The 21,968-nt window shown below is 42.5% G+C and overlaps 32 non-coding genes across 32 annotated transcripts; all 32 read left to right on the top strand.

Moving 5' to 3' along the window:
* Positions 1–113: 113 nt before the first annotated feature.
* Positions 114–185, top strand: trnae-uuc (transfer RNA glutamic acid (anticodon UUC)). The gene has a single exon. It is a non-coding gene; the product is annotated as a tRNA-Glu (tRNA).
* Positions 186–774: 589 nt separating this feature from the next.
* trnag-ucc (transfer RNA glycine (anticodon UCC)) lies at positions 775–846 on the top strand. The gene has a single exon. It is a non-coding gene; the product is annotated as a tRNA-Gly (tRNA).
* A 598-nt stretch (positions 847–1,444) lies between these two features.
* trnag-ucc (transfer RNA glycine (anticodon UCC)) lies at positions 1,445–1,516 on the top strand. The gene has a single exon. It is a non-coding gene; the product is annotated as a tRNA-Gly (tRNA).
* A 589-nt stretch (positions 1,517–2,105) lies between these two features.
* Positions 2,106–2,177, top strand: trnag-ucc (transfer RNA glycine (anticodon UCC)). The gene has a single exon. It is a non-coding gene; the product is annotated as a tRNA-Gly (tRNA).
* A 598-nt stretch (positions 2,178–2,775) lies between these two features.
* trnag-ucc (transfer RNA glycine (anticodon UCC)) lies at positions 2,776–2,847 on the top strand. The gene has a single exon. It is a non-coding gene; the product is annotated as a tRNA-Gly (tRNA).
* A 589-nt stretch (positions 2,848–3,436) lies between these two features.
* On the top strand, positions 3,437–3,508 carry trnag-ucc (transfer RNA glycine (anticodon UCC)). The gene has a single exon. It is a non-coding gene; the product is annotated as a tRNA-Gly (tRNA).
* A 598-nt stretch (positions 3,509–4,106) lies between these two features.
* On the top strand, positions 4,107–4,178 carry trnag-ucc (transfer RNA glycine (anticodon UCC)). The gene has a single exon. It is a non-coding gene; the product is annotated as a tRNA-Gly (tRNA).
* Positions 4,179–4,776: 598 nt separating this feature from the next.
* trnag-ucc (transfer RNA glycine (anticodon UCC)) lies at positions 4,777–4,848 on the top strand. Its single transcript has one exon. It is a non-coding gene; the product is annotated as a tRNA-Gly (tRNA).
* Positions 4,849–6,064: 1,216 nt separating this feature from the next.
* On the top strand, positions 6,065–6,136 carry trnag-ucc (transfer RNA glycine (anticodon UCC)). Its single transcript has one exon. It is a non-coding gene; the product is annotated as a tRNA-Gly (tRNA).
* Positions 6,137–6,734: 598 nt separating this feature from the next.
* Positions 6,735–6,806, top strand: trnag-ucc (transfer RNA glycine (anticodon UCC)). The gene has a single exon. It is a non-coding gene; the product is annotated as a tRNA-Gly (tRNA).
* Positions 6,807–7,395: 589 nt separating this feature from the next.
* trnag-ucc (transfer RNA glycine (anticodon UCC)) lies at positions 7,396–7,467 on the top strand. The gene has a single exon. It is a non-coding gene; the product is annotated as a tRNA-Gly (tRNA).
* Positions 7,468–8,065: 598 nt separating this feature from the next.
* On the top strand, positions 8,066–8,137 carry trnag-ucc (transfer RNA glycine (anticodon UCC)). The gene has a single exon. It is a non-coding gene; the product is annotated as a tRNA-Gly (tRNA).
* Positions 8,138–8,726: 589 nt separating this feature from the next.
* On the top strand, positions 8,727–8,798 carry trnag-ucc (transfer RNA glycine (anticodon UCC)). Its single transcript has one exon. It is a non-coding gene; the product is annotated as a tRNA-Gly (tRNA).
* A 598-nt stretch (positions 8,799–9,396) lies between these two features.
* trnag-ucc (transfer RNA glycine (anticodon UCC)) lies at positions 9,397–9,468 on the top strand. Its single transcript has one exon. It is a non-coding gene; the product is annotated as a tRNA-Gly (tRNA).
* A 589-nt stretch (positions 9,469–10,057) lies between these two features.
* On the top strand, positions 10,058–10,129 carry trnag-ucc (transfer RNA glycine (anticodon UCC)). The gene has a single exon. It is a non-coding gene; the product is annotated as a tRNA-Gly (tRNA).
* Positions 10,130–10,727: 598 nt separating this feature from the next.
* Positions 10,728–10,799, top strand: trnag-ucc (transfer RNA glycine (anticodon UCC)). Its single transcript has one exon. It is a non-coding gene; the product is annotated as a tRNA-Gly (tRNA).
* Positions 10,800–11,388: 589 nt separating this feature from the next.
* trnag-ucc (transfer RNA glycine (anticodon UCC)) lies at positions 11,389–11,460 on the top strand. Its single transcript has one exon. It is a non-coding gene; the product is annotated as a tRNA-Gly (tRNA).
* A 598-nt stretch (positions 11,461–12,058) lies between these two features.
* trnag-ucc (transfer RNA glycine (anticodon UCC)) lies at positions 12,059–12,130 on the top strand. The gene has a single exon. It is a non-coding gene; the product is annotated as a tRNA-Gly (tRNA).
* Positions 12,131–12,719: 589 nt separating this feature from the next.
* trnag-ucc (transfer RNA glycine (anticodon UCC)) lies at positions 12,720–12,791 on the top strand. The gene has a single exon. It is a non-coding gene; the product is annotated as a tRNA-Gly (tRNA).
* A 598-nt stretch (positions 12,792–13,389) lies between these two features.
* Positions 13,390–13,461, top strand: trnag-ucc (transfer RNA glycine (anticodon UCC)). Its single transcript has one exon. It is a non-coding gene; the product is annotated as a tRNA-Gly (tRNA).
* A 589-nt stretch (positions 13,462–14,050) lies between these two features.
* Positions 14,051–14,122, top strand: trnag-ucc (transfer RNA glycine (anticodon UCC)). The gene has a single exon. It is a non-coding gene; the product is annotated as a tRNA-Gly (tRNA).
* Positions 14,123–14,712: 590 nt separating this feature from the next.
* On the top strand, positions 14,713–14,784 carry trnag-ucc (transfer RNA glycine (anticodon UCC)). Its single transcript has one exon. It is a non-coding gene; the product is annotated as a tRNA-Gly (tRNA).
* Positions 14,785–15,373: 589 nt separating this feature from the next.
* On the top strand, positions 15,374–15,445 carry trnag-ucc (transfer RNA glycine (anticodon UCC)). The gene has a single exon. It is a non-coding gene; the product is annotated as a tRNA-Gly (tRNA).
* A 589-nt stretch (positions 15,446–16,034) lies between these two features.
* Positions 16,035–16,106, top strand: trnag-ucc (transfer RNA glycine (anticodon UCC)). Its single transcript has one exon. It is a non-coding gene; the product is annotated as a tRNA-Gly (tRNA).
* A 590-nt stretch (positions 16,107–16,696) lies between these two features.
* On the top strand, positions 16,697–16,768 carry trnag-ucc (transfer RNA glycine (anticodon UCC)). The gene has a single exon. It is a non-coding gene; the product is annotated as a tRNA-Gly (tRNA).
* A 589-nt stretch (positions 16,769–17,357) lies between these two features.
* On the top strand, positions 17,358–17,429 carry trnag-ucc (transfer RNA glycine (anticodon UCC)). Its single transcript has one exon. It is a non-coding gene; the product is annotated as a tRNA-Gly (tRNA).
* Positions 17,430–18,018: 589 nt separating this feature from the next.
* Positions 18,019–18,090, top strand: trnag-ucc (transfer RNA glycine (anticodon UCC)). The gene has a single exon. It is a non-coding gene; the product is annotated as a tRNA-Gly (tRNA).
* A 589-nt stretch (positions 18,091–18,679) lies between these two features.
* trnag-ucc (transfer RNA glycine (anticodon UCC)) lies at positions 18,680–18,751 on the top strand. The gene has a single exon. It is a non-coding gene; the product is annotated as a tRNA-Gly (tRNA).
* Positions 18,752–19,350: 599 nt separating this feature from the next.
* trnag-ucc (transfer RNA glycine (anticodon UCC)) lies at positions 19,351–19,422 on the top strand. The gene has a single exon. It is a non-coding gene; the product is annotated as a tRNA-Gly (tRNA).
* Positions 19,423–20,020: 598 nt separating this feature from the next.
* Positions 20,021–20,092, top strand: trnag-ucc (transfer RNA glycine (anticodon UCC)). Its single transcript has one exon. It is a non-coding gene; the product is annotated as a tRNA-Gly (tRNA).
* Positions 20,093–20,681: 589 nt separating this feature from the next.
* Positions 20,682–20,753, top strand: trnag-ucc (transfer RNA glycine (anticodon UCC)). The gene has a single exon. It is a non-coding gene; the product is annotated as a tRNA-Gly (tRNA).
* A 598-nt stretch (positions 20,754–21,351) lies between these two features.
* trnag-ucc (transfer RNA glycine (anticodon UCC)) lies at positions 21,352–21,423 on the top strand. Its single transcript has one exon. It is a non-coding gene; the product is annotated as a tRNA-Gly (tRNA).
* Positions 21,424–21,968: the final 545 nt, after the last annotated feature.

Below are 21,968 nucleotides of genomic sequence, written 5' to 3'. Positions count from 1 at the left end.
CATGTGATGTTACATTTCATCAAATCTGTCGAATTGCATCAGAAGGAACAAAAACGGCTTCAGAAAAAGCTGCAGGATTACTGTGCGGTTTATCAAAGTTGCTTTTCAGTTGTGTGATGGTGGTGCAGTGGTAAGCATGGTTGCCTTTCAAGCAGTTGACCTGGGTTTGATTCCCAGCCATCACATTTGTCAATTTCTACTTGAGGATGAAATGATCCTCTGGTTGCAAGCAGTTCTTACAGCAGCATCTCAAGGATTTTGTTGAGCAACCTGTTTTCAAAGGGTCATGTACAAATGCTTGCAATGCAAAGTCCATGTGTCATCAATCTGTCATAATGTGCGGGCGACAGTGCTACCCGAATTCATCGTATGAGCTGTCAGTGACCAAAGACATCAATGTCGGAGCTGGGCTCAGGTCCTGCAAGTCAAGCAGCAGTGTTCCAAATTCTTTAACAACATCCGTGAGTCATTTCCAGTTAAATTCTGGGGAATTGCTCCCTGAGAGGGCAGAGGCAGACAAGATGGGAAGAATGTTGAAGGAATCCCCAGCTGACACTTGACATACATTGTGTGAATCTGGAATTCATTTAATTGTGACCAAAATATTGCAATTTTTAGCTGGTTCCTTCGATGCTTTCTTTTATCTGTCTATCTTGCATTACATGTGATGTTACATTTCATCAAATCTGTCGAATTGCATCAGAAGGAACAAAAACGGCTTCAGAAAAAGCTGCAGGATTACTGTGCGGTTTATCAAAGTTGCTTTTCAGTTGTGTGATGGTGGTGCAGTGGTAAGCATGGTTGCCTTCCAAGCAGTTGACCTGGGTTTGATTCCCAGCCATCACATTTGTCAATTTCTACTTGAGGTTGAAATGAACTTCTGATGCCTCTGGTTGCAAGCAGTTCTTACAGCAGCATCTCAAGGATTTTGTTGAGCAACCTGTTTTCAAAGGGTCATGCACAAATGCTTGCAATGCAAAGTCTGCGTGTCATCAAACTGTCATAATGTGCTGGCACCAGTGCTACCTGAATTCATACTATGAGTTGTCAATCACCAAAGACATCAATGTCGGAGCTGGGCTCAGGCCCTGCAAGTCAAGCAGCAGTGTTCCAAATTCTTTAACAACATCAGTGAGTCATTTCCAGTTAAATTCTGGGGAATTGCTCCCTGAGAGGGCAGAGGCAGACAAGATGGGAAGAATGTTGAAGGAATCCCCAGCTGACACTTGACATACATTGTGTGAATCTGGAATTCATTTAATTGTGACCAAAATATTGCAATTTTTAGCTGGTTCCTTCGATGCTTTCTTTTATCTGTCTATCTTGCATTACATGTGATGTTACATTTCATCAAATCTGTCGAATTGCATCAGAAGGAACAAAAACGGCTTCAGAAAAAGCTGCAGGATTACTGTGCGGTTTATCAAAGTTGCTTTTCAGTTGTGTGATGGTGGTGCAGTGGTAAGCATGGTTGCCTTCCAAGCAGTTGACCTGGGTTTGATTCCCAGCCATCACATTTGTCAATTTCTACTTGAGGATGAAATGATCCTCTGGTTGCAAGCAGTTCTTACAGCAGCATCTCAAGGATTTTGTTGAGCAACCTGTTTTCAAAGGGTCATGTACAAATGCTTGCAATGCAAAGTCCATGTGTCATCAATCTGTCATAATGTGCGGGCGACAGTGCTACCCGAATTCATCGTATGAGCTGTCAGTGACCAAAGACATCAATGTCGGAGCTGGGCTCAGGTCCTGCAAGTCAAGCAGCAGTGTTCCAAATTCTTTAACAACATCCGTGAGTCATTTCCAGTTAAATTCTGGGGAATTGCTCCCTGAGAGGGCAGAGGCAGACAAGATGGGAAGAATGTTGAAGGAATCCCCAGCTGACACTTGACATACATTGTGTGAATCTGGAATTCATTTAATTGTGACCAAAATATTGCAATTTTTAGCTGGTTCCTTCGATGCTTTCTTTTATCTGTCTATCTTGCATTACATGTGATGTTACATTTCATCAAATCTGTCGAATTGCATCAGAAGGAACAAAAACGGCTTCAGAAAAAGCTGCAGGATTACTGTGCGGTTTATCAAAGTTGCTTTTCAGTTGTGTGATGGTGGTGCAGTGGTAAGCATGGTTGCCTTCCAAGCAGTTGACCTGGGTTTGATTCCCAGCCATCACATTTGTCAATTTCTACTTGAGGTTGAAATGAACTTCTGATGCCTCTGGTTGCAAGCAGTTCTTACAGCAGCATCTCAAGGATTTTGTTGAGCAACCTGTTTTCAAAGGGTCATGCACAAATGCTTGCAATGCAAAGTCTGCGTGTCATCAAACTGTCATAATGTGCTGGCACCAGTGCTACCTGAATTCATACTATGAGTTGTCAATCACCAAAGACATCAATGTCGGAGCTGGGCTCAGGCCCTGCAAGTCAAGCAGCAGTGTTTCAAATTCCTCAACAACATAAGTGAGTCATTTCCAGTTAAATTCTGGGGAATTGCTCCCTGAGTGGGCAGAGGCAGACAAAATGGGAAGAATGTTGAAGGAATCCCCAGCTGACACTTGACATACATTGTGTGAATCTGGAATTCATTTAATTGTGACCAAAATATTGCAATTTTTAGCTGGTTCCTTCGATGCTTTCTTTTATCTGTCTATCTTGCATTACATGTGATGTTACATTTCATCAAATCTGTCGAATTGCATCAGAAGGAACAAAAACGGCTTCAGAAAAAGCTGCAGGATTACTGTGCGGTTTATCAAAGTTGCTTTTCAGTTGTGTGATGGTGGTGCAGTGGTAAGCATGGTTGCCTTCCAAGCAGTTGACCTGGGTTTGATTCCCAGCCATCACATTTGTCAATTTCTACTTGAGGATGAAATGATCCTCTGGTTGCAAGCAGTTCTTACAGCAGCATCTCAAGGATTTTGTTGAGCAACCTGTTTTCAAAGGGTCATGTACAAATGCTTGCAATGCAAAGTCCATGTGTCATCAATCTGTCATAATGTGCGGGCGACAGTGCTACCCGAATTCATCGTATGAGCTGTCAGTGACCAAAGACATCAATGTCGGAGCTGGGCTCAGGTCCTGCAAGTCAAGCAGCAGTGTTCCAAATTCTTTAACAACATCCGTGAGTCATTTCCAGTTAAATTCTGGGGAATTGCTCCCTGAGAGGGCAGAGGCAGACAAGATGGGAAGAATGTTGAAGGAATCCCCAGCTGACACTTGACATACATTGTGTGAATCTGGAATTCATTTAATTGTGACCAAAATATTGCAATTTTTAGCTGGTTCCTTCGATGCTTTCTTTTATCTGTCTATCTTGCATTACATGTGATGTTACATTTCATCAAATCTGTCGAATTGCATCAGAAGGAACAAAAACGGCTTCAGAAAAAGCTGCAGGATTACTGTGCGGTTTATCAAAGTTGGTTTTCAGTTGTGTGATGGTGGTGCAGTGGTAAGCATGGTTGCCTTCCAAGCAGTTGACCTGGGTTCGATTCCCAGCCATCACATTTGTCAATTTCTACTTGAGGTTGAAATGAACTTCTGATGCCTCTGGTTGCAAGCAGTTCTTACAGCAGCATCTCAAGGATTTTGTTGAGCAACCTGTTTTCAAAGGGTCATGCACAAATGCTTGCAATGCAAAGTCTGCGTGTCATCAAACTGTCATAATGTGCTGGCACCAGTGCTACCTGAATTCATACTATGAGTTGTCAATCACCAAAGACATCAATGTCGGAGCTGGGCTCAGGCCCTGCAAGTCAAGCAGCAGTGTTCCAAATTCTTTAACAACATCAGTGAGTCATTTCCAGTTAAATTCTGGGGAATTGCTCCCTGAGAGGGCAGAGGCAGACAAGATGGGAAGAATGTTGAAGGAATCCCCAGCTGACACTTGACATACATTGTGTGAATCTGGAATTCATTTAATTGTGACCAAAATATTGCAATTTTTAGCTGGTTCCTTCGATGCTTTCTTTTATCTGTCTATCTTGCATTACATGTGATGTTACATTTCATCAAATCTGTCGAATTGCATCAGAAGGAACAAAAACGGCTTCAGAAAAAGCTGCAGGATTACTGTGCGGTTTATCAAAGTTGCTTTTCAGTTGTGTGATGGTGGTGCAGTGGTAAGCATGGTTGCCTTCCAAGCAGTTGACCTGGGTTTGATTCCCAGCCATCACATTTGTCAATTTCTACTTGAGGTTGAAATGAACTTCTGATGCCTCTGGTTGCAAGCAGTTCTTACAGCAGCATCTCAAGGATTTTGTTGAGCAACCTGTTTTCAAAGGGTCATGTACAAATGCTTGCAATGCAAAGTCTGCGTGTCATCAAACTGTCATAATGTGCTGGCACCAGTGCTACCTGAATTCATACTATGAGTTGTCAATCACCAAAGACATCAATGTCGGAGCTGGGCTCAGGCCCTGCAAGTCAAGCAGCAGTGTTCCAAATTCTTTAACAACATCAGTGAGTCATTTCCAGTTAAATTCTGGGGAATTGCTCCCTGAGAGGGCAGAGGCAGACAAGATGGGAAGAATGTTGAAGGAATCCCCAGCTGACACTTGACACACATTGTGTGATTCTGGAATTCATTTAATTGTGACCAAAATATTGCAATTTTTAGCTGGTTCCTTCGATGCTTTCTTTTATCTGTCTATCTTGCATTACATGTGATGTTACATTTCATCAAATCTGTCGAATTGCATCAGAAGGAACAAAAACGGCTTCAGAAAAAGCTGCAGGATTACTGTGCGGTTTATCAAAGTTGCTTTTCAGTTGTGTGATGGTGGTGCAGTGGTAAGCATGGTTGCCTTCCAAGCAGCTGACCTGGGTTCGATTCCCAGCCATCACATTTGTCAATTTCTACTTGAGGATGAAATGAACTTCTGATGCCTCTGGTTGCAAGCAGTTCTGACAGCAGCATCTCAAGGATTTTGTTGAGCAACCTGTTTTCAAAGGGTCATGCACAAATGCTTGCAATGCAAAGTCTGCGTGTCATCAAACTGTCATAATGTGCTGGCACCAGTGCTACCTGAATTCATACTATGAGTTGTCAATCACCAAAGACATCAATGTCAGAGCTGGGCTCAGGTCCTGCAAGTCAAGCAGCAGTGTTCCAAATTCTTTTACAACATCAGTGAGTCATTTCCAGTTAAATTCTGGGGAATTGCTCCCTGAGAGGGCAGAGGCAGACAAGATGGGAAGAATGTTGAAGGAATCCCCAGCTGACACTTGACATACATTGTGTGAATCTGGAATTCATTTAATTGTGACCAAAATATTGCAATTTTTAGCTGGTTCCTTCGATGCTTTCTTTTATCTGTCTATCTTGCATTACATGTGATGTTACATTTCATCAAATCTGTCGAATTGCATCAGAAGGAACAAAAACGGCTTCAGAAAAAGCTGCAGGATTACTGTGCGGTAAGCATGGTTGCCTTCCAAGCAGTTGACCTGGGTTCGATTCCCAGCCATCACATTTGTCAATTTCTACTTGAGGATGAAATGATCCTCTGGTTGCAAGCAGTTCTTACAGCAGCATCTCAAGGATTTTGTTGAGCAACCTGTTTTCAAAGGGTCATGTACAAATGCTTGCAATGCAAAGTCCATGTGTCATCAATCTGTCATAATGTGCGGGCGACAGTGCTACCCGAATTCATCGTATGAGCTGTCAGTGACCAAAGACATCAATGTCGGAGCTGGGCTCAGGTCCTGCAAGTCAAGCAGCAGTGTTCCAAATTCTTTAACAACATCCGTGAGTCATTTCCAGTTAAATTCTGGGGAATTGCTCCCTGAGAGGGCAGAGGCAGACAAGATGGGAAGAATGTTGAAGGAATCCCCAGCTGACACTTGACATACATTGTGTGAATCTGGAATTCATTTAATTGTGACCAAAATATTGCAATTTTTAGCTGGTTCCTTCGATGCTTTCTTTTATCTGTCTATCTTGCATTACATGTGATGTTACATTTCATCAAATCTGTCGAATTGCATCAGAAGGAACAAAAACGGCTTCAGAAAAAGCTGCAGGATTACTGTGCGGTTTATCAAAGTTGCTTTTCAGTTGTGTGATGGTGGTGCAGTGGTAAGCATGGTTGCCTTCCAAGCAGTTGACCTGGGTTCGATTCCCAGCCATCACATTTGTCAATTTCTACTTGAGGTTGAAATGAACTTCTGATGCCTCTGGTTGCAAGCAGTTCTTACAGCAGCATCTCAAGGATTTTGTTGAGCAACCTGTTTTCAAAGGGTCATGCACAAATGCTTGCAATGCAAAGTCTGCGTGTCATCAAACTGTCATAATGTGCTGGCACCAGTGCTACCTGAATTCATACTATGAGTTGTCAATCACCAAAGACATCAATGTCGGAGCTGGGCTCAGGCCCTGCAAGTCAAGCAGCAGTGTTTCAAATTCCTCAACAACATAAGTGAGTCATTTCCAGTTAAATTCTGGGGAATTGCTCCCTGAGTGGGCAGAGGCAGACAAAATGGGAAGAATGTTGAAGGAATCCCCAGCTGACACTTGACATACATTGTGTGAATCTGGAATTCATTTAATTGTGACCAAAATATTGCAATTTTTAGCTGGTTCCTTCGATGCTTTCTTTTATCTGTCTATCTTGCATTACATGTGATGTTACATTTCATCAAATCTGTCGAATTGCATCAGAAGGAACAAAAACGGCTTCAGAAAAAGCTGCAGGATTACTGTGCGGTTTATCAAAGTTGCTTTTCAGTTGTGTGATGGTGGTGCAGTGGTAAGCATGGTTGCCTTCCAAGCAGTTGACCTGGGTTTGATTCCCAGCCATCACATTTGTCAATTTCTACTTGAGGATGAAATGATCCTCTGGTTGCAAGCAGTTCTTACAGCAGCATCTCAAGGATTTTGTTGAGCAACCTGTTTTCAAAGGGTCATGTACAAATGCTTGCAATGCAAAGTCCATGTGTCATCAATCTGTCATAATGTGCGGGCGACAGTGCTACCCGAATTCATCGTATGAGCTGTCAGTGACCAAAGACATCAATGTCGGAGCTGGGCTCAGGTCCTGCAAGTCAAGCAGCAGTGTTCCAAATTCTTTAACAACATCCGTGAGTCATTTCCAGTTAAATTCTGGGGAATTGCTCCCTGAGAGGGCAGAGGCAGACAAGATGGGAAGAATGTTGAAGGAATCCCCAGCTGACACTTGACATACATTGTGTGAATCTGGAATTCATTTAATTGTGACCAAAATATTGCAATTTTTAGCTGGTTCCTTCGATGCTTTCTTTTATCTGTCTATCTTGCATTACATGTGATGTTACATTTCATCAAATCTGTCGAATTGCATCAGAAGGAACAAAAACGGCTTCAGAAAAAGCTGCAGGATTACTGTGCGGTTTATCAAAGTTGCTTTTCAGTTGTGTGATGGTGGTGCAGTGGTAAGCATGGTTGCCTTCCAAGCAGTTGACCTGGGTTTGATTCCCAGCCATCACATTTGTCAATTTCTACTTGAGGTTGAAATGAACTTCTGATGCCTCTGGTTGCAAGCAGTTCTTACAGCAGCATCTCAAGGATTTTGTTGAGCAACCTGTTTTCAAAGGGTCATGCACAAATGCTTGCAATGCAAAGTCTGCGTGTCATCAAACTGTCATAATGTGCTGGCACCAGTGCTACCTGAATTCATACTATGAGTTGTCAATCACCAAAGACATCAATGTCGGAGCTGGGCTCAGGCCCTGCAAGTCAAGCAGCAGTGTTCCAAATTCTTTAACAACATCAGTGAGTCATTTCCAGTTAAATTCTGGGGAATTGCTCCCTGAGAGGGCAGAGGCAGACAAGATGGGAAGAATGTTGAAGGAATCCCCAGCTGACACTTGACATACATTGTGTGAATCTGGAATTCATTTAATTGTGACCAAAATATTGCAATTTTTAGCTGGTTCCTTCGATGCTTTCTTTTATCTGTCTATCTTGCATTACATGTGATGTTACATTTCATCAAATCTGTCGAATTGCATCAGAAGGAACAAAAACGGCTTCAGAAAAAGCTGCAGGATTACTGTGCGGTTTATCAAAGTTGCTTTTCAGTTGTGTGATGGTGGTGCAGTGGTAAGCATGGTTGCCTTCCAAGCAGTTGACCTGGGTTTGATTCCCAGCCATCACATTTGTCAATTTCTACTTGAGGATGAAATGATCCTCTGGTTGCAAGCAGTTCTTACAGCAGCATCTCAAGGATTTTGTTGAGCAACCTGTTTTCAAAGGGTCATGTACAAATGCTTGCAATGCAAAGTCCATGTGTCATCAATCTGTCATAATGTGCGGGCGACAGTGCTACCCGAATTCATCGTATGAGCTGTCAGTGACCAAAGACATCAATGTCGGAGCTGGGCTCAGGTCCTGCAAGTCAAGCAGCAGTGTTCCAAATTCTTTAACAACATCCGTGAGTCATTTCCAGTTAAATTCTGGGGAATTGCTCCCTGAGAGGGCAGAGGCAGACAAGATGGGAAGAATGTTGAAGGAATCCCCAGCTGACACTTGACATACATTGTGTGAATCTGGAATTCATTTAATTGTGACCAAAATATTGCAATTTTTAGCTGGTTCCTTCGATGCTTTCTTTTATCTGTCTATCTTGCATTACATGTGATGTTACATTTCATCAAATCTGTCGAATTGCATCAGAAGGAACAAAAACGGCTTCAGAAAAAGCTGCAGGATTACTGTGCGGTTTATCAAAGTTGCTTTTCAGTTGTGTGATGGTGGTGCAGTGGTAAGCATGGTTGCCTTCCAAGCAGTTGACCTGGGTTTGATTCCCAGCCATCACATTTGTCAATTTCTACTTGAGGTTGAAATGAACTTCTGATGCCTCTGGTTGCAAGCAGTTCTTACAGCAGCATCTCAAGGATTTTGTTGAGCAACCTGTTTTCAAAGGGTCATGCACAAATGCTTGCAATGCAAAGTCTGCGTGTCATCAAACTGTCATAATGTGCTGGCACCAGTGCTACCTGAATTCATACTATGAGTTGTCAATCACCAAAGACATCAATGTCGGAGCTGGGCTCAGGCCCTGCAAGTCAAGCAGCAGTGTTTCAAATTCCTCAACAACATAAGTGAGTCATTTCCAGTTAAATTCTGGGGAATTGCTCCCTGAGTGGGCAGAGGCAGACAAAATGGGAAGAATGTTGAAGGAATCCCCAGCTGACACTTGACATACATTGTGTGAATCTGGAATTCATTTAATTGTGACCAAAATATTGCAATTTTTAGCTGGTTCCTTCGATGCTTTCTTTTATCTGTCTATCTTGCATTACATGTGATGTTACATTTCATCAAATCTGTCGAATTGCATCAGAAGGAACAAAAACGGCTTCAGAAAAAGCTGCAGGATTACTGTGCGGTTTATCAAAGTTGCTTTTCAGTTGTGTGATGGTGGTGCAGTGGTAAGCATGGTTGCCTTCCAAGCAGTTGACCTGGGTTTGATTCCCAGCCATCACATTTGTCAATTTCTACTTGAGGATGAAATGATCCTCTGGTTGCAAGCAGTTCTTACAGCAGCATCTCAAGGATTTTGTTGAGCAACCTGTTTTCAAAGGGTCATGTACAAATGCTTGCAATGCAAAGTCCATGTGTCATCAATCTGTCATAATGTGCGGGCGACAGTGCTACCCGAATTCATCGTATGAGCTGTCAGTGACCAAAGACATCAATGTCGGAGCTGGGCTCAGGTCCTGCAAGTCAAGCAGCAGTGTTCCAAATTCTTTAACAACATCCGTGAGTCATTTCCAGTTAAATTCTGGGGAATTGCTCCCTGAGAGGGCAGAGGCAGACAAGATGGGAAGAATGTTGAAGGAATCCCCAGCTGACACTTGACATACATTGTGTGAATCTGGAATTCATTTAATTGTGACCAAAATATTGCAATTTTTAGCTGGTTCCTTCGATGCTTTCTTTTATCTGTCTATCTTGCATTACATGTGATGTTACATTTCATCAAATCTGTCGAATTGCATCAGAAGGAACAAAAACGGCTTCAGAAAAAGCTGCAGGATTACTGTGCGGTTTATCAAAGTTGCTTTTCAGTTGTGTGATGGTGGTGCAGTGGTAAGCATGGTTGCCTTCCAAGCAGTTGACCTGGGTTTGATTCCCAGCCATCACATTTGTCAATTTCTACTTGAGGTTGAAATGAACTTCTGATGCCTCTGGTTGCAAGCAGTTCTTACAGCAGCATCTCAAGGATTTTGTTGAGCAACCTGTTTTCAAAGGGTCATGCACAAATGCTTGCAATGCAAAGTCTGCGTGTCATCAAACTGTCATAATGTGCTGGCACCAGTGCTACCTGAATTCATACTATGAGTTGTCAATCACCAAAGACATCAATGTCGGAGCTGGGCTCAGGCCCTGCAAGTCAAGCAGCAGTGTTCCAAATTCTTTAACAACATCAGTGAGTCATTTCCAGTTAAATTCTGGGGAATTGCTCCCTGAGAGGGCAGAGGCAGACAAGATGGGAAGAATGTTGAAGGAATCCCCAGCTGACACTTGACATACATTGTGTGAATCTGGAATTCATTTAATTGTGACCAAAATATTGCAATTTTTAGCTGGTTCCTTCGATGCTTTCTTTTATCTGTCTATCTTGCATTACATGTGATGTTACATTTCATCAAATCTGTCGAATTGCATCAGAAGGAACAAAAACGGCTTCAGAAAAAGCTGCAGGATTACTGTGCGGTTTATCAAAGTTGCTTTTCAGTTGTGTGATGGTGGTGCAGTGGTAAGCATGGTTGCCTTCCAAGCAGTTGACCTGGGTTTGATTCCCAGCCATCACATTTGTCAATTTCTACTTGAGGATGAAATGATCCTCTGGTTGCAAGCAGTTCTTACAGCAGCATCTCAAGGATTTTGTTGAGCAACCTGTTTTCAAAGGGTCATGTACAAATGCTTGCAATGCAAAGTCCATGTGTCATCAATCTGTCATAATGTGCGGGCGACAGTGCTACCCGAATTCATCGTATGAGCTGTCAGTGACCAAAGACATCAATGTCGGAGCTGGGCTCAGGTCCTGCAAGTCAAGCAGCAGTGTTCCAAATTCTTTAACAACATCCGTGAGTCATTTCCAGTTAAATTCTGGGGAATTGCTCCCTGAGAGGGCAGAGGCAGACAAGATGGGAAGAATGTTGAAGGAATCCCCAGCTGACACTTGACACACATTGTGTGAATCTGGAATTCATTTAATTGTGACCAAAATATTGCAATTTTTAGCTGGTTCCTTCGATGCTTTCTTTTATCTGTCTATCTTGCATTACATGTGATGTTACATTTCATCAAATCTGTCGAATTGCATCAGAAGGAACAAAAACGGCTTCAGAAAAAGCTGCAGGATTACTGTGTGGTTTATCAAAGTTGCTTTTCAGTTGTGTGATGGTGGTGCAGTGGTAAGCATGGTTGCCTTCCAAGCAGTTGACCTGGGTTTGATTCCCAGCCATTACATTTGTCAATTTCTACTTGAGGTTGAAATGAACTTCTGATGCCTCTGGTTGCAAGCAGTTCTTACAGCAGCATCTCAAGGATTTTGTTGAGCAACCTGTTTTCAAAGGGTCATGCACAAATGCTTGCAATGCAAAGTCTGCGTGTCATCAAACTGTCATAATGTGCTGGCACCAGTGCTACCTGAATTCATACTATGAGTTGTCAATCACCAAAGACATCAATGTCGGAGCTGGGCTCAGGCCCTGCAAGTCAAGCAGCAGTGTTCCAAATTCTTTAACAACATCAGTGAGTCATTTCCAGTTAAATTCTGGGGAATTGCTCCCTGAGAGGGCAGAGGCAGACAAGATGGGAAGAATGTTGAAGGAATCCCCAGCTGACACTTGACATACATTGTGTGAATCTGGAATTCATTTAATTGTGACCAAAATATTGCAATTTTTAGCTGGTTCCTTCGATGCTTTCTTTTATCTGTCTATCTTGCATTACATGTGATGTTACATTTCATCAAATCTGTCGAATTGCATCAGAAGGAACAAAAACGGCTTCAGAAAAAGCTGCAGGATTACTGTGCGGTTTATCAAAGTTGCTTTTCAGTTGTGTGATGGTGGTGCAGTGGTAAGCATGGTTGCCTTCCAAGCAGTTGACCTGGGTTTGATTCCCAGCCATCACATGTGTCAATTTCTACTTGAGGATGAAATGATCCTCTGGTTGCAAGCAGTTCTTACAGCAGCATCTCAAGGATTTTGTTGAGCAACCTGTTTTCAAAGGGTCATGTACAAATGCTTGCAATGCAAAGTCCATGTGTCATCAATCTGTCATAATGTACGGGCGACAGTGCTACCCGAATTCATCGTATGAGCTGTCAGTGACCAAAGACATCAATGTCGGAGCTGGGCTCAGGTCCTGCAAGTCAAGCAGCAGTGTTCCAAATTCTTTAACAACATCCGTGAGTCATTTCCAGTTAAATTCTGGGGAATTGCTCCCTGAGAGGGCAGAGGCAGACAAGATGGGAAGAATGTTGAAGGAATCCCCAGCTGACACTTGACATACATTGTGTGAATCTGGAATTCATTTAATTGTGACCAAAATATTGCAATTTTTAGCTGGTTCCTTCGATGCTTTCTTTTATCTGTCTATCTTGCATTACATGTGATGTTACATTTCATCAAATCTGTCGAATTGCATCAGAAGGAACAAAAACGGCTTCAGAAAAAGCTGCAGGATTACTGTGCGGTTTATCAAAGTTGCTTTTCAGTTGTGTGATGGTGGTGCAGTGGTAAGCATGGTTGCCTTCCAAGCAGTTGACCTGGGTTTGATTCCCAGCCATCACATTTGTCAATTTCTACTTGAGGTTGAAATGAACTTCTGATGCCTCTGGTTGCAAGCAGTTCTTACAGCAGCATCTCAAGGATTTTGTTGAGCAACCTGTTTTCAAAGGGTCATGCACAAATGCTTGCAATGCAAAGTCTGCGTGTCATCAAACTGTCATAATGTGCTGGCACCAGTGCTACCTGAATTCATACTATGAGTTGTCAATCACCAAAGACATCAATGTCGGAGCTGGGCTCAGGCCCTGCAAGTCAAGCAGCAGTGTTCCAAATTCTTTAACAACATCAGTGAGTCATTTCCAGTTAAATTCTGGGGAATTGCTCCCTGAGAGGGCAGAGGCAGACAAGATGGGAAGAATGTTGAAGGAATCCCCAGCTGACACTTGACATACATTGTGTGAATCTGGAATTCATTTAATTGTGACCAAAATATTGCAATTTTTAGCTGGTTCCTTCGATGCTTTCTTTTATCTGTCTATCTTGCATTACATGTGATGTTACATTTCATCAAATCTGTCGAATTGCATCAGAAGGAACAAAAACGGCTTCAGAAAAAGCTGCAGGATTACTGTGCGGTTTATCAAAGTTGCTTTTCAGTTGTGTGATGGTGGTGCAGTGGTAAGCATGGTTGCCTTCCAAGCAGTTGACCTGGGTTTGATTCCCAGCCATCACATTTGTCAATTTCTACTTGAGGATGAAATGATCCTCTGGTTGCAAGCAGTTCTTACAGCAGCATCTCAAGGATTTTGTTGAGCAACCTGTTTTCAAAGGGTCATGTACAAATGCTTGCAATGCAAAGTCCATGTGTCATCAATCTGTCATAATGTGCGGGCGACAGTGCTACCCGAATTCATCGTATGAGCTGTCAGTGACCAAAGACATCAATGTCGGAGCTGGGCTCAGGTCCTGCAAGTCAAGCAGCAGTGTTCCAAATTCTTTAACAACATCAGTGAGTCATTTCCAGTTAAATTCTGGGGAATTGCTCCCTGAGAGGGCAGAGGCAGACAAGATGGGAAGAATGTTGAAGGAATCCCCAGCTGACACTTGACATACATTGTGTGAATCTGGAATTCATTTAATTGTGACCAAAATATTGCAATTTTTAGCTGGTTCCTTCGATGCTTTCTTTTATCTGTCTATCTTGCATTACATGTGATGTTACATTTCATCAAATCTGTCGAATTGCATCAGAAGGAACAAAAACGGCTTCAGAAAAAGCTGCAGGATTACTGTGCGGTTTATCAAAGTTGCTTTTCAGTTGTGTGATGGTGGTGCAGTGGTAAGCATGGTTGCCTTCCAAGCAGTTGACCTGGGTTTGATTCCCAGCCATCACATTTGTCAATTTCTACTTGAGGATGAAATGATCCTCTGGTTGCAAGCAGTTCTTACAGCAGCATCTCAAGGATTTTGTTGAGCAACCTGTTTTCAAAGGGTCACGTACAAATGCTTGCAATGCAAAGTCCATGTGTCATCAATCTGTCATAATGTGCGGGCGACAGTGCTACCCGAATTCATCGTATGAGCTGTCAGTGACCAAAGACATCAATGTCGGAGCTGGGCTCAGGCCCTGCAAGTCAAGCAGCAGTGTTTCAAATTCCTCAACAACATAAGTGAGTCATTTCCAGTTAAATTCTGGGGAATTGCTCCCTGAGTGGGCAGAGGCAGACAAAATGGGAAGAATGTTGAAGGAATCCCCACTTGACACTTGACATACATTGTGTGAATCTGGAATTCATTTAATTGTGACCAAAATATTGCAATTTTTAGCTGGTTCCTTCGATGCTTTCTTTTATCTGTCTATCTTGCATTACATGTGATGTTACATTTTCATTAAATCTGTCGAATTGCATCAGAAGGAACAAAAACTGCTTCAGAAAAAGCTGCAGGATTACTGTGCGGTTTATCAAAGTTGCTTTTCAGTTGTGTGATGGTGGTGCAGTGGTAAGCATGGTTGCCTTCCAAGCAGTTGACCTGGGTTTGATTCCCAGCCATCACATTTGTCAATTTCTACTTGAGGATGAAATGATCCTCTGGTTGCAAGCAGTTCTTACAGCAGCATCTCAAGGATTTTGTTGAGCAACCTGTTTTCAAAGGGTCATGCACAAATGCTTGCAATGCAAAGTCTGCGTGTCATCAAACTGTCATAATGTGCTGGCACCAGTGCTACCTGAATTCATACTATGAGTTGTCAATCACCAAAGACATCAATGTCAGAGCTGGGCTCAGGTCCTGCAAGTCAAGCAGCAGTGTTCCAAATTCTTTAACAACATCAGTGAGTCATTTCCAGTTAAATTCTGGGGAATTGCTCCCTGAGAGGGCAGAGGCAGACAAGATGGGAAGAATGTTGAAGGAATCCCCAGCTGACACTTGACATACATTGTGTGAATCTGGAATTCATTTAATTGTGACCAAAATATTGCAATTTTTAGCTGGTTCCTTCGATGCTTTCTTTTATCTGTCTATCTTGCATTACATGTGATGTTACATTTCATCAAATCTGTCGAATTGCATCAGAAGGAACAAAAACGGCTTCAGAAAAAGCTGCAGGATTACTGTGCGGTTTATCAAAGTTGCTTTTCAGTTGTGTGATGGTGGTGCAGTGGTAAGCATGGTTGCCTTCCAAGCAGTTGACCTGGGTTTGATTCCCAGCCATCACATTTGTCAATTTCTACTTGAGGATGAAATGATCCTCTGGTTGCAAGCAGTTCTTACAGCAGCATCTCAAGGATTTTGTTGAGCAACCTGTTTTCAAAGGGTCATGTACAAATGCTTGCAATGCAAAGTCCATGTGTCATCAATCTGTCATAATGTGCGGGCGACAGTGCTACCCGAATTCATCGTATGAGCTGTCAGTGACCAAAGACATCAATGTCGGAGCTGGGCTCAGGTCCTGCAAGTCAAGCAGCAGTGTTCCAAATTCTTTAACAACATCAGTGAGTCATTTCCAGTTAAATTCTGGGGAATTGCTCCCTGAGAGGGCAGAGGCAGACAAGATGGGAAGAATGTTGAAGGAATCCCCAGCTGACACTTGACATACATTGTGTGAATCTGGAATTCATTTAATTGTGACCAAAATATTGCAATTTTTAGCTGGTTCCTTCGATGCTTTCTTTTATCTGTCTATCTTGCATTACATGTGATGTTACATTTCATCAAATCTGTCGAATTGCATCAGAAGGAACAAAAACGGCTTCAGAAAAAGCTGCAGGATTACTGTGCGGTTTATCAAAGTTGCTTTTCAGTTGTGTGATGGTGGTGCAGTGGTAAGCATGGTTGCCTTCCAAGCAGTTGACCTGGGTTTGATTCCCAGCCATCACATTTGTCAATTTCTACTTGAGGATGAAATGATCCTCTGGTTGCAAGCAGTTCTTACAGCAGCATCTCAAGGATTTTGTTGAGCAACCTGTTTTCAAAGGGTCACGTACAAATGCTTGCAATGCAAAGTCCATGTGTCATCAATCTGTCATAATGTGCGGGCGACAGTGCTACCCGAATTCATCGTATGAGCTGTCAGTGACCAAAGACATCAATGTCGGAGCTGGGCTCAGGCCCTGCAAGTCAAGCAGCAGTGTTTCAAATTCCTCAACAACATAAGTGAGTCATTTCCAGTTAAATTCTGGGGAATTGCTCCCTGAGTGGGCAGAGGCAGACAAAATGGGAAGAATGTTGAAGGAATCCCCACTTGACACTTGACATACATTGTGTGAATCTGGAATTCATTTAATTGTGACCAAAATATTGCAATTTTTAGCTGGTTCCTTCGATGCTTTCTTTTATCTGTCTATCTTGCATTACATGTGATGTTACATTTTCATTAAATCTGTCGAATTGCATCAGAAGGAACAAAAACTGCTTCAGAAAAAGCTGCAGGATTACTGTGCGGTTTATCAAAGTTGCTTTTCAGTTGTGTGATGGTGGTGCAGTGGTAAGCATGGTTGCCTTCCAAGCAGTTGACCTGGGTTTGATTCCCAGCCATCACATTTGTCAATTTCTACTTGAGGATGAAATGATCCTCTGGTTGCAAGCAGTTCTTACAGCAGCATCTCAAGGATTTTGTTGAGCAACCTGTTTTCAAAGGGTCATGCACAAATGCTTGCAATGCAAAGTCTGCGTGTCATCAAACTGTCATAATGTGCTGGCACCAGTGCTACCTGAATTCATACTATGAGTTGTCAATCACCAAAGACATCAATGTCAGAGCTGGGCTCAGGTCCTGCAAGTCAAGCAGCAGTGTTCCAAATTCTTTAACAACATCAGTGAGTCATTTCCAGTTAAATTCTGGGGAATTGCTCCCTGAGAGGGCAGAGGCAGACAAGATGGGAAGAATGTTGAAGGAATCCCCAGCTGACACTTGACATACATTGTGTGAATCTGGAATTCATTTAATTGTGACCAAAATATTGCAATTTTTAGCTGGTTCCTTCGATGCTTTCTTTTATCTGTCTATCTTGCATTACATGTGATGTTACATTTCATCAAATCTGTCGAATTGCATCAGAAGGAACAAAAACGGCTTCAGAAAAAGCTGCAGGATTACTGTGCGGTTTATCAAAGTTGCTTTTCAGTTGTGTGATGGTGGTGCAGTGGTAAGCATGGTTGCCTTCCAAGCAGTTGACCTGGGTTTGATTCCCAGCCATCACATTTGTCAATTTCTACTTGAGGATGAAATGATCCTCTGGTTGCAAGCAGTTCTTACTGCAGCATCTCAAGGATTTTGTTGAGCAACCTGTTTTCAAAGGGTCATGTACAAATGCTTGCAATGCAAAGTCCATGTGTCATCAATCTGTCATAATGTGCGGGCGACAGTGCGACCCGAATTCATCGTATGAGCTGTCAGTGACCAAAGACATCAATGTCGGAGCTGGGCTCAGGTCCTGCAAGTCAAGCAGCAGTGTTCCAAATTCTTTAACAACATCCGTGAGTCATTTCCAGTTAAATTCTGGGGAATTGCTCCCTGAGAGGGCAGAGGCAGACAAGATGGGAAGAATGTTGAAGGAATCCCCAGCTGACACTTGACATACATTGTGTGAATCTGGAATTCATTTAATTGTGACCAAAATATTGCAATTTTTAGCTGGTTCCTTCGATGCTTTCTTTTATCTGTCTATCTTGCATTACATGTGATGTTACATTTCATCAAATCTGTCGAATTGCATCAGAAGGAACAAAAACGGCTTCAGAAAAAGCTGCAGGATTACTGTGCGGTTTATCAAAGTTGCTTTTCAGTTGTGTGATGGTGGTGCAGTGGTAAGCATGGTTGCCTTCCAAGCAGTTGACCTGGGTTCGATTCCCAGCCATCACATTTGTCAATTTCTACTTGAGGATGAAATGATCCTCTGGTTGCAAGCAGTTCTTACAGCAGCATCTCAAGGATTTTGTTGAGCAACCTGTTTTCAAAGGGTCATGTACAAATGCTTGCAATGCAAAGTCCATGTGTCATCAATCTGTCATAATGTGCGGGCGACAGTGCTACCCGAATTCATCGTATGAGCTGTCAGTGACCAAAGACATCAATGTCGGAGCTGGGCTCAGGTCCTGCAAGTCAAGCAGCAGTGTTCCAAATTCTTTAACAACATCAGTGAGTCATTTCCAGTTAAATTCTGGGGAATTGCTCCCTGAGAGGGCAGAGGCAGACAAGATGGGAAGAATGTTGAAGGAATCCCCAGCTGACACTTGACATACATTGTGTGAATCTGGAATTCATTTAATTGTGACCAAAATATTGCAATTTTTAGCTGGTTCCTTCGATGCTTTCTTTTATCTGTCTATCTTGCATTACATGTGATGTTACATTTCATCAAATCTGTCGAATTGCATCAGAAGGAACAAAAACGGCTTCAGAAAAAGCTGCAGGATTACTGTGCGGTTTATCAAAGTTGCTTTTCAGTTGTGTGATGGTGGTGCAGTGGTAAGCATGGTTGCCTTCCAAGCAGTTGACCTGGGTTCGATTCCCAGCCATCACATTTGTCAATTTCTACTTGAGGTTGAAATGAACTTCTGATGCCTCTGGTTGCAAGCAGTTCTTACAGCAGCATCTCAAGGATTTTGTTGAGCAACCTGTTTTCAAAGGGTCATGCACAAATGCTTGCAATGCAAAGTCTGCGTGTCATCAAACTGTCATAATGTGCTGGCACCAGTGCTACCTGAATTCATACTATGAGTTGTCAATCACCAAAGACATCAATGTCGGAGCTGGGCTCAGGCCCTGCAAGTCAAGCAGCAGTGTTTCAAATTCCTCAACAACATAAGTGAGTCATTTCCAGTTAAATTCTGGGGAATTGCTCCCTGAGTGGGCAGAGGCAGACAAAATGGGAAGAATGTTGAAGGAATCCCCACTTGACACTTGACATACATTGTGTGAATCTGGAATTCATTTTATTGTCACCAAAATATTGCAATTTTTAGCTGGTTCCTTCGATGCTTTCTTTTATCTGTCTATCTTGCATTACATGTGATGTTACATTTTCATTAAATCTGTCGAATTGCATCAGAAGGAACAAAAACTGCTTCAGAAAAAGCTGCAGGATTACTGTGCGGTTTATCAAAGTTGCTTTTCAGTTGTGTGATGGTGGTGCAGTGGTAAGCATGGTTGCCTTCCAAGCAGTTGACCTGGGTTCGATTCCCAGCCATCACATTTGTCAATTTCTACTTGAGGATGAAATGAACTTCTGATGCCTCTGGTTGCAAGCAGTTCTGACAGCAGCATCTCAAGGATTTTGTTGAGCAACCTGTTTTCAAAGGGTCATGCACAAATGCTTGCAATGCAAAGTCTGCGTGTCATCAAACTGTCATAATGTGCTGGCACCAGTGCTACCTGAATTCATACTATGAGTTGTCAATCACCAAAGACATCAATGTCAGAGCTGGGCTCAGGTCCTGCAAGTCAAGCAGCAGTGTTCCAAATTCTTTAACAACATCAGTGAGTCATTTCCAGTTAAATTCTGGGGAATTGCTCCCTGAGAGGGCAGAGGCAGACAAGATGGGAAGAATGTTGAAGGAATCCCCAGCTGACACTTGACATACATTGTGTGAATCTGGAATTCATTTAATTGTGACCAAAATATTGCAATTTTTAGCTGGTTCCTTCGATGCTTTCTTTTATCTGTCTATCTTGCATTACATGTGATGTTACATTTCATCAAATCTGTCGAATTGCATCAGAAGGAACAAAAACGGCTTCAGAAAAAGCTGCAGGATTACTGTGCGGTTTATCAAAGTTGCTTTTCAGTTGTGTGATGGTGGTGCAGTGGTAAGCATGGTTGCCTTCCAAGCAGTTGACCTGGGTTCGATTCCCAGCCATCACATTTGTCAATTTCTACTTGAGGATGAAATGATCCTCTGGTTGCAAGCAGTTCTTACAGCAGCATCTCAAGGATTTTGTTGAGCAACCTGTTTTCAAAGGGTCATGTACAAATGCTTGCAATGCAAAGTCCATGTGTCATCAATCTGTCATAATGTGCGGGCGACAGTGCGACCCGAATTCATCGTATGAGCTGGCAGTGACCAAAGACATCAATGTCGGAGCTGGGCTCAGGTCCTGCAAGTCAAGCAGCAGTGTTCCAAATTCTTTAACAACATCCGTGAGTCATTTCCAGTTAAATTCTGGGGAATTGCTCCCTGAGAGGGCAGAGGCAGACAAGATGGGAAGAATGTTGAAGGAATCCCCAGCTGACACTTGACATACATTGTGTGAATCTGGAATTCATTTAATTGTGACCAAAATATTGCAATTTTTAGCTGGTTCCTTCGATGCTTTCTTTTATCTGTCTATCTTGCATTACATGTGATGTTACATTTCATCAAATCTGTCGAATTGCATCAGAAGGAACAAAAACGGCTTCAGAAAAAGCTGCAGGATTACTGTGCGGTTTATCAAAGTTGCTTTTCAGTTGTGTGATGGTGGTGCAGTGGTAAGCATGGTTGCCTTCCAAGCAGTTGACCTGGGTTCGATTCCCAGCCATCACATTTGTCAATTTCTACTTGAGGATGAAATGAACTTCTGATGCCTCTGGTTGCAAGCAGTTCTGACAGCAGCATCTCAAGGATTTTGTTGAGCAACCTGTTTTCAAAGGGTCATGCACAAATGCTTGCAATGCAAAGTCTGCGTGTCATCAAACTGTCATAATGTGCTGGCACCAGTGCTACCTGAATTCATACTATGAGTTGTCAATCACCAAAGACATCAATGTCAGAGCTGGGCTCAGGTCCTGCAAGTCAAGCAGCAGTGTTCCAAATTCTTTAACAACATCAGTGAGTCATTTCCAGTTAAATTCTGGGGAATTGCTCCCTGAGAGGGCAGAGGCAGACAAGATGGGAAGAATGTTGAAGGAATCCCCAGCTGACACTTGACATACATTGTGTGAATCTGGAATTCATTTAATTGTGACCAAAATATTGCAATTTTTAGCTGGTTCCTTCGATGCTTTCTTTTATCTGTCTATCTTGCATTACATGTGATGTTACATTTCATCAAATCTGTCGAATTGCATCAGAAGGAACAAAAACGGCTTCAGAAAAAGCTGCAGGATTACTGTGCGGTTTATCAAAGTTGCTTTTCAGTTGTGTGATGGTGGTGCAGTGGTAAGCATGGTTGCCTTCCAAGCAGTTGACCTGGGTTCGATTCCCAGCCATCACATTTGTCAATTTCTACTTGAGGATGAAATGATCCTCTGGTTGCAAGCAGTTCTTACAGCAGCATCTCAAGGATTTTGTTGAGCAACCTGTTTTCAAAGGGTCATGTACAAATGCTTGCAATGCAAAGTCCATGTGTCATCAATCTGTCATAATGTGCGGGCGACAGTGCGACCCGAATTCATCGTATGAGCTGGCAGTGACCAAAGACATCAATGTCGGAGCTGGGCTCAGGTCCTGCAAGTCAAGCAGCAGTGTTCCAAATTCTTTAACAACATCCGTGAGTCATTTCCAGTTAAATTCTGGGGAATTGCTCCCTGAGAGGGCAGAGGCAGACAAGATGGGAAGAATGTTGAAGGAATCCCCAGCTGACACTTGACATACATTGTGTGAATCTGGAATTCATTTAATTGTGACCAAAATATTGCAATTTTTAGCTGGTTCCTTCGATGCTTTCTTTTATCTGTCTATCTTGCATTACATGTGATGTTACATTTCATCAAATCTGTCGAATTGCATCAGAAGGAACAAAAACGGCTTCAGAAAAAG

The sequence above is a fragment of the Pristiophorus japonicus genome, chromosome 19, assembly GCF_044704955.1.
Source record: "Pristiophorus japonicus isolate sPriJap1 chromosome 19, sPriJap1.hap1, whole genome shotgun sequence".
NCBI classification, from domain to species: domain Eukaryota; kingdom Metazoa; phylum Chordata; class Chondrichthyes; family Pristiophoridae; genus Pristiophorus; species Pristiophorus japonicus.
The sequence above is the reverse complement of the archived record's forward strand: the minus strand, read 5'-3'. Positions and strand labels throughout refer to the sequence as shown.